This window comes from Branchiostoma floridae, chromosome 18 (genome assembly GCF_000003815.2).
Source record: "Branchiostoma floridae strain S238N-H82 chromosome 18, Bfl_VNyyK, whole genome shotgun sequence".
NCBI classification, from domain to species: Eukaryota; Metazoa; Chordata; class Leptocardii; order Amphioxiformes; family Branchiostomatidae; genus Branchiostoma; species Branchiostoma floridae.
Window position 1 is genome coordinate 14,650,336 of NC_049996.1, and position 8,079 is coordinate 14,658,414.

At 36.8% G+C, this 8,079-nt stretch overlaps 1 long non-coding RNA gene across 1 annotated transcript in view; it reads left to right on the plus strand.

Annotated features, from left to right (window-relative positions):
- LOC118406174 overlaps positions 1-5,887 on the plus strand; it is a 17,504-nt gene extending 11,617 nt beyond the window's left edge. Inside the window, exon 2 of the long non-coding RNA XR_004829990.1 lies at positions 5,744-5,887. This is a non-coding gene — a long non-coding RNA (uncharacterized LOC118406174). The remainder of the gene's footprint in view (positions 1-5,743) is intronic.
- The last annotated feature ends 2,192 nt before the right edge of the window (positions 5,888-8,079 follow it).

The following is an 8,079-nucleotide window of genomic DNA, read 5'->3' on the forward strand; positions in this document are numbered from 1 at the left end:
AGGATTCTACAAACTAATCTACAAGACATTGTCTTGTACTAGTTGTATTCTGGAAGACTCAAAAACGTACTGCAAGTTCTATTGTGACTGTACCAAGATTTTCCCCACCCTGGTTTCATATGAAAATCTACATCCAGATTTTGCTGTAGAACAGCTTAGCCATATTATCCTCAAAAGTGCTTGTTGTCTTCCTAAGCTTTCAAAAAAGAAGTCAAACCCAACCTATCTGGATGTAGCCAACACTAATATACAAGCAGTCTCCTGTTACAATATTGGTTATCACTGCCTATAATAATTGCCACATGTATATCCGTTTCCACCAGACCACCATACACTCGCAATGAGTCTTGGGGTATGAGCTTGCTTTTAGCAAATAAACTTAGAATCATATGACTGTCCTTTGTAAAGCAGTGTTGTAGAGAGCTAACATTCAAGACCAAATCATACATATAATGATATATCTGTGAATGTCCCTAATATTATGATATCTGTGAAACATTTCATACCTAGCTGTCATATACTACTACTTCGATGGATAAAAAGAGAAAACCTACCAACATATAAGCCCTGTATTGTAAATCTAGGACAGTACATATTAAGTAACTACCAAAGTGTTACGAATTCCACCAAAGACTGTACAAGTATAGAGTCTCGCCCCTGCTACAGTGTCTTGTACTAGTTAAGTTTTCTAGGATCCCTGTAATGTCATACTTTGTATCTTGTTGTGCAATTAATGTGTCTTAATTTTACTCTCAAATCTTTTTACCATGCACTTGACATAACCCTTGTAGCATGAACGAGCTCACAAGCATTCTATTATCACCTATTCTGACCGATTGACGAATTGTATCTTTATTATCATTGTACAAAGTTATAGGTATCCGTTTTTAATATTTATTTATTTATTTATTTGCAAATTCATGCCCGAAGGCTAATTGCAAGGGTACAGACAGTTAAGAGTAAGAAGTGTCTATTCTATACAGCTATCTATATACATGGTTCTACATTGTTTACTGGGAGGTTTGACTTCTTCTTTGAAGTCCCACGTCTTTATTATGAAAGTCCCCCGTCTTTAATGACTAGTGGGTTCTGTGATTTTAACAGGAATATAGCTTTTTGGAGGTCTACCAACTGGTGAAAAGTTGGAAATATTGTATTGATTGTGCCAAAAAGGTTGTTTCTTTCATCCTCATAAATATTAACGTTATGCTTTTTCACGATAGCTGTTGAACATGATTTTCGGAAAAATGTGTAGATGTTACTTAAGTTGACCCTTAAGTAAAAGACCAATTGAGCAAGACATTTGGCCATGTAAGCCCTGAAAGCTGAGACATTTGTCTACATTGTAAATCTACATTGTAAGTACATGTATATAACAGCACATAGGAAACTGCGAAAGCTTTACAAATTACACCAAAGACTGTGCGAGTTTATAGTCCCATGCCGTACTACATAGTTTCTTATAAGGTAGTTTTGTTTTCTGGAACTGTTGTTAAGTAAGAGATGTTATTATAAGCTCAAACGTATATATATTAAGAGAAGATGCATGTAAACTATAGTATATGTATAACTTTGCGTTTACTACCTTTTGTACCAAACTGACTGCATTTAGCCCCAATGGGGCATGAATATGCAATCAACTTCATTATACCTTGCAATAGAATCATCCTTATCTCTTCTGACAATTGTACGAGGAGTATGTATCTTCAATAGCATCCATCTATAGGTCTTCGTTTTTTATATTTACGTTGTCCATGCTTTTGCATAGATATTTGCTAGTCTCTTATAGGGTAGTTTTGTTGTCTAGAATTGTTGTCAAGTAATAGAACTTGTTCTACCTTTCATCTTGCTGTGCAATAGACCAAGACATTTGGTCATGTCAGCTTTAAAAGACATTGATATGTGATAATGTCTGCATTGTCAATATAAGTATATAGTCTCATTCCATACTGAATGTCTCTTGTAGGGTTGTTTTATTTCTAAAATTGTTGTTACATATAAGTAATAGAAGTTGTTATCATTTCATCTTGCTGTGCATTATAGCTATCATTATCCATTCTGACAAGTGTACCTTCGCTTCAATCTCAATAGCATTCATCTATAGGTCTGAGTTTGTCATGTTAACGTTGTCTTTATGCTTTTGCATGAGACATAGATATGACATATACATAGTCTCATGTAGTATTGTTTTGTTTTGTTTTCTAGAATTGGTGATAAGTTATAGAAGTTGTTACACCTTTCATCTTGTTGTGCAATATAGCTATAATTATCCATTCTGACAAGTGTACCTTTGCTTCAATGTCATTCATCTATAGGCCTCCGTTTGTTATGTTATCGTTGTCCTTATGCTTTCGCACGAGACATAGATATTTGTTTACCATGATTTTCCGAAACTGTGTGTAGGTGTTACTCAGTGACACTTAAGTAAAAGACCAAGACATTTGGCCATGTAAGCTTTTAAAGTCAAGACATTTGTATGTGACGATGCATGAATTGTAAGCATATAATTATATATATATATAAGGAAACTGCCAAAAAACGTTACTAGTTACACCAAAGACTAAACATTAGTCAAGTATATAGTCTCATTCCATTATTGCTTTGGTTTCTAGAATTGTTGATAAGTAATAGAAGTTGTTCTACCTTTTATCTTGCTGTGCAATAGAGTTATCATCATCCATTCTGACAAGTATACATTCATAGGTCTGGGTTTTTCATGTTAACATTGCCTATATGCTTTTGCACGAGACATAGATGTTTGTTTACCATGATTTTCCGAAACATTGCGTGGGTGTTACTTAAGAAAAAGACCAAGACATTTGGTCGTTTGAGCTTGAAAAGCCAAGACACTAGTGTAAAGGGTACCGCCCTTGTTTATCCGTGGTTTGCGAAGGTCTATTGGCGCCCCCTCCCCCTCTCTTTCTACGGGTTATTTAGCTCCAATACAAGTGTATACAATACACCGTAAAAGGTTGCCCAAACACCTCAAAGTTTGCGTGATATTTGAGGGGGTTGGGTGTACGTTTAAAGTGTTGGATTCGCATGATTCTTTTCTCTCGAATAGTGTGACACAAAACAAAATGGCGCGTGTCCGGAGGTCGTCGTGCAATGGCGACGTGAATACCACAGTTTGTTGTTGTTTTGCTTTGGCTTTGACTTTAAGCAGTCTACAGTACATGTTGCTATCAACAAAGCGTTTGCTTTGAACTTCAAACCACCAACAGTTTATAACAGCCTGTCAAGACCAATCTTTTTGTCTAACTAGCTACTTGTACGAACAAATCCTTTAATCTTTTATTGAAAGATCTTTTCATCTTTTCTCCAGACAAGTCAAGTGCAAGCATTGTACATCGTTAGGTAATATGGTAATAGTTCTTGACCACGGTGTCTAGAACAATAATCAGCTTTGAAACTAAGGAAGAAAGATGGCTTTCTGTATCTAAGAAGAAAATAACTCGTCGACATTTTGCTTAATGCGACGTATTCGCTTTTGGAGGGCTGTGTTCAAGTCTTTACCTTCTTACAGCTTCCTATCTTCGAACTAATTTAGCAACAGCCTTTAGTTATGACAATGATATAGCAAAGATACACCAATCAATGCGTAGACGCTTTCAAATTGTGTTTTGTGACAACAGCAATAGTGTTTTATCGACATCCCTTCGAACTGAATGCTGGACAAGTTTTTAAAACATTGGTGGTAGCATCTATTTTGCCTTCGTCTTTAGCTGTATTTTGTCTACTTGAGCCACACGACATTTTGTGAGTGGGTAGGAAATGACCTTGTTCAAGTTCAAGTGTTCCATTCTATCTAAATGTCCTCGCGTGTAGTACCCTTGTCTCACTCCTTAAACGCAGGGATTTACAAGGCCTAAAGTGTTGTGTGGATAACGACCATTTGCTATATCGTGCAAGTCCACTCAAGTTTTACAAAGATGACACAAATGCTGTCACAGAAAATCTGTAAACGTTCTCAAGCTAGTAGTTGACGGAGTGATGAAACATCTCTTTGGTATTCTGGAAAGGTAGTAACGAAATGTCAAGCATGGTAAACCTCTGGAAGACCTTTATGTCCCGTGTTTTAGTGTATATTTTCGCCATGAGATAGAGAAATACCAGGAAAGGTTTAGGTCTATCTCCTGTGCCCACCGTGTTTTTCTATTGTGCAAGTGTTGCAAAATCTTTTCAGGTAGCTACAAGTACAAAAGCGTATTGGCCAAGGATAAAATAGCTTCTTTGTTATTTTTCTCTCAATATAACTCATAACAATACATGAAGTAACAGGAATAGAAACGTGCTATATGTGGCGGTTCTTGAAATAACCGTTTTGGCCCTTTTTAGGGTGGAAAACTAAGGGCGAAACCAGGTCAGACGAGACCAGGTCTCAAGGCAACAATCGCCAATATGCAAATGAGCAGATTCCCGCCATTTCGTGCTTGTCGCCATGGTAACTGTGTTGGGAAAAATGTAGGTCGTTGCCCCAGTTCGTCTGACATGAGCACCAAACAATAATCACAAACATTTCTGCGTTTTAAGTGACATAAAAAGCATGTATCTTGTGTATGCATATAAGGATTTGCTTCTTATCAATCTGCGCACACCACTATTTGACGTGTAACTTTGAAATGGCAGATTTTCACATAGTCTACAGTGACCATACATTCTGATTCATACTCAGGCCGTTTTCTTGGCCAATATTGTGGGTAATATGTATTTGATAATGCTATATCCTGTTCTGTTGTGTATATGTATACACTCTTGTCTGTTATTATACATCATTGTACAGTTGTGAACAGAACGTTACTGTCTAACGTTATGTACATTACTGAGTACCTAGCTTGCTAATAGGACTTTTTTGACAATTTTGTGGAAAATGAAAGGAAGAAAATTCTATCGCCCAAGAACTTCAAGAAGAGTTAAGAAGTATCGTTATTGTGTGATATCCAAAACCACCCATGTAACAAAGGAATGAATTATCTAAGTGTTAAAACGATTGTGCCTAAAATAACTTCATCTATATTGTTGCAATTTTTCATTGCTATCAACACGTTCGCAGACATCATGATGTGTAGATTTCTACTAAACATTTGTGTATTCAAGACTGTTATTCAAACCAGAATGAGAATATGAAAAACGTATATGACAAGTTTGACATCCGTGCAATGTACATACACTCATACACTCTTCATTTTCGATTCGCTCTCTAAAATTCAATTCCACAAGCAAAAAAACTTCAAGCAAAATTCGTCTTCGTTTTTCCATACACACTGTTACATACGAATAAAATAATATATCATGAATTAGATAAAATCACAGTGACATATTCGGAGAAATACTACCAAACTTGCATGTTGAGAAGAACACGTCTGTCACAAGATAGGAATACTTCAATTTACAAAGAACGTTCAAAGCTACACATTTACCTGAAAGATGTAAATGATGGTGTTACAAGAAAGCATGGATTCTTATAGCGATTGTTATTCTCATAGATTCCTTGTCAAAAATTATTCCCGGATGTTTTGTATGCTGAAACTGAAAACTCTGTAGCCATCCAAACCATGCCCCCCTCCCCACCGACCAAGTGACCCTCTATGACCTACATTAGTGCATTACAAACTCAGTGATTAAAAAATAACTAATAACTTTAACTTAAATCACCACATATTTGTTTTCAGAAATGCTCCCTTGGGTGTTTTTTATGTCTATATTAACGTTTTCTTTGTCCTTTCTGTCAAATTTTCCTCAGGATGCGAACAGACGGGTGAGAGGCAGTTTTCCCGCGGGAATGTCAGACGACAGTTTCCTGGCGGACCGTCGTGACAGAAACCCAGGTGTAGCGACGAAATCTCTCCGGAAAATGTGAATAAATCTACAATATCTGAAACATCAACGATTCAGATGAGTTCTTTAAAGTTTATCTATGGCGATAGGGGATTAACTTTTACAAGTGGCTTTTGTACAGCCAAAACGAAAACCTTCTCTAGAAGGTACTATAATACTAGATGCATCGTATTAAGTCTGTCTTTTCCAATTTCTTCACAGTGATACCGCCATTATTAATTAGCATGTAATCTTAATCATATTATTGCTGTGAATTTAAATTGTATTTGTATAATGTACTTTTTACATGATAATGTGTATAGACAATCCCACTACTATTTTACCGGAATAGGACGTTGCAGAAGTTACGATGATGTTGAAATGTAGCTTGGTGGCTTTTGAATTTTAACTATTGCTACCCTCAAGTATTTGTGGATAACCCAACGAAACGTCTACATTCTACAACAAAGTTAAAGGAAGGTCTATCATACTACTTTTGTACGATAGTCTTGGACTAACTATGACAAACTATACCTTGGTACTGTACGGTGTTGACTACACCGCATCAAACCTGACATTAAGGTTCAAAGATATCGTTAGCTGTGTCATCATTTACAAAGATATCTTACCAGGATTCTGTCACTTTATGCTATATCTGTATAAATCGTTGAACCGCAAATGTCACAAGTCCATGCAGTCAGCTATACACTAATACAGGACAATATCTAGAGAAATAGATACGGCGACTGCTAGTAACTACTAGTACTAAGAAATAGCAACAATATTTGGCCCTAAACTTTTATCTCGCGTACAAAATAATAAAAGTTAAAAAAAGGTAATTATAGAAGAGGTTTAGTCCCAATTTTAGCCGGTATTGTGACGTTTTTGATGCCAAATATGTGTATTTTGTGTCGCCAAGTCGGTTCAAATTCTGTAGACTGTAAAGGCATAGCAACAATATCGGGCCCTAACGTTTTCGTAGGTAAAACATTGCAAATGGTTTTAAAGAGACATTTTAGAGTAAGTTTGGTCTCAATATTAGGCAGTATTTAAACGTTTTCCTAGCTAAACGAAATGTGCATTTATGTGTAACCAAGCCGGTTTAATGTCCGGCCGGTTCAAAAATAGACGAACGGCGACTGCATGGAAATAGCAACTGTATTGTACCCTATTTCTTTTGGTAGGTACAATGTCATGAAACGTTTATGAATAGAAATTGTAGAGGAAGTTTAATTCCTATTTTAGTCGGTATTTGAATGTTTTTCCTAGCTAAATATGAGTGTTTTGTGTCGACGATTCAGTTCCATATCTAGAGAAATAGCAGGCGGTGACGGCGTCTACAAAGAAATAGCAACAATTCCCAGGCAAAACCTTGTAAACGATTTACAGAGAAATTTCAAAGCAAGTTTGGTCTCAATTCTAGGCAGTGTTTTGATGCAGTGTTTTTATTCCTAAATATGTGTGTTTTTTGTCGCCAAGTCGGTTCAAACGCCAGTCAGTTGGAGACGCAGCCGTGCTGATTACTTGTGAAAGGCCACGTCCAAAAATATCGGCGTCTCCCGTACGGGTCACGGTCTCGGGTCACGTCCACTTGTCTCTACACATCATTCTCCACGGAAAGCGTGCCAAAATGGGCGCACTAACGGTTAGATCAACCCCTGCATCTGTTATAAAACATAGGGTGATATCGTCCCGGAAAAATATCCTAAAAACTTTTTTGTACGTCGGCAAATTTCGTGATTGTAGATGGAACTGATGCAAAAACTTAGAAACTCAGAAACAGAATGAGTGCCAAAATGTGCGCACTAATGGCTCTATCAACTTCTGCATCTAAACACACGGTTAAATCGTGTAAAAACTTTTTGATTTCGAAAACGTCGCGTATTTCAAATGCAACTGATTGTACGCATCAACAATAATTTCAACTCCTGTATCCGCGATATCGAAGGAGAAAGAATCTGAAAACTTTTCAGAAACGTCGGCAACTTTTGGAGATGGCTTTGATGACTGATGTTGAACTTTAAAAGCGGATTGCAAAAGTGACTGTTATATCAACTCCTACATCACCTGTATCTAAACATCTAATATGGAAAAGATCCTTAAACTTTTTCGTAAACGTCGGCAAATTTCGCGGGTGACTCGATTGATGCGATATCTTAGAAACGGAGTGCGTGCCAAAATGCACGTATTAACTGTTATATCAAGCTCTGTATCTAAACACAGGGTGCTTTCGTTGGAAAAAGATCCTCAAAACAATTCCGA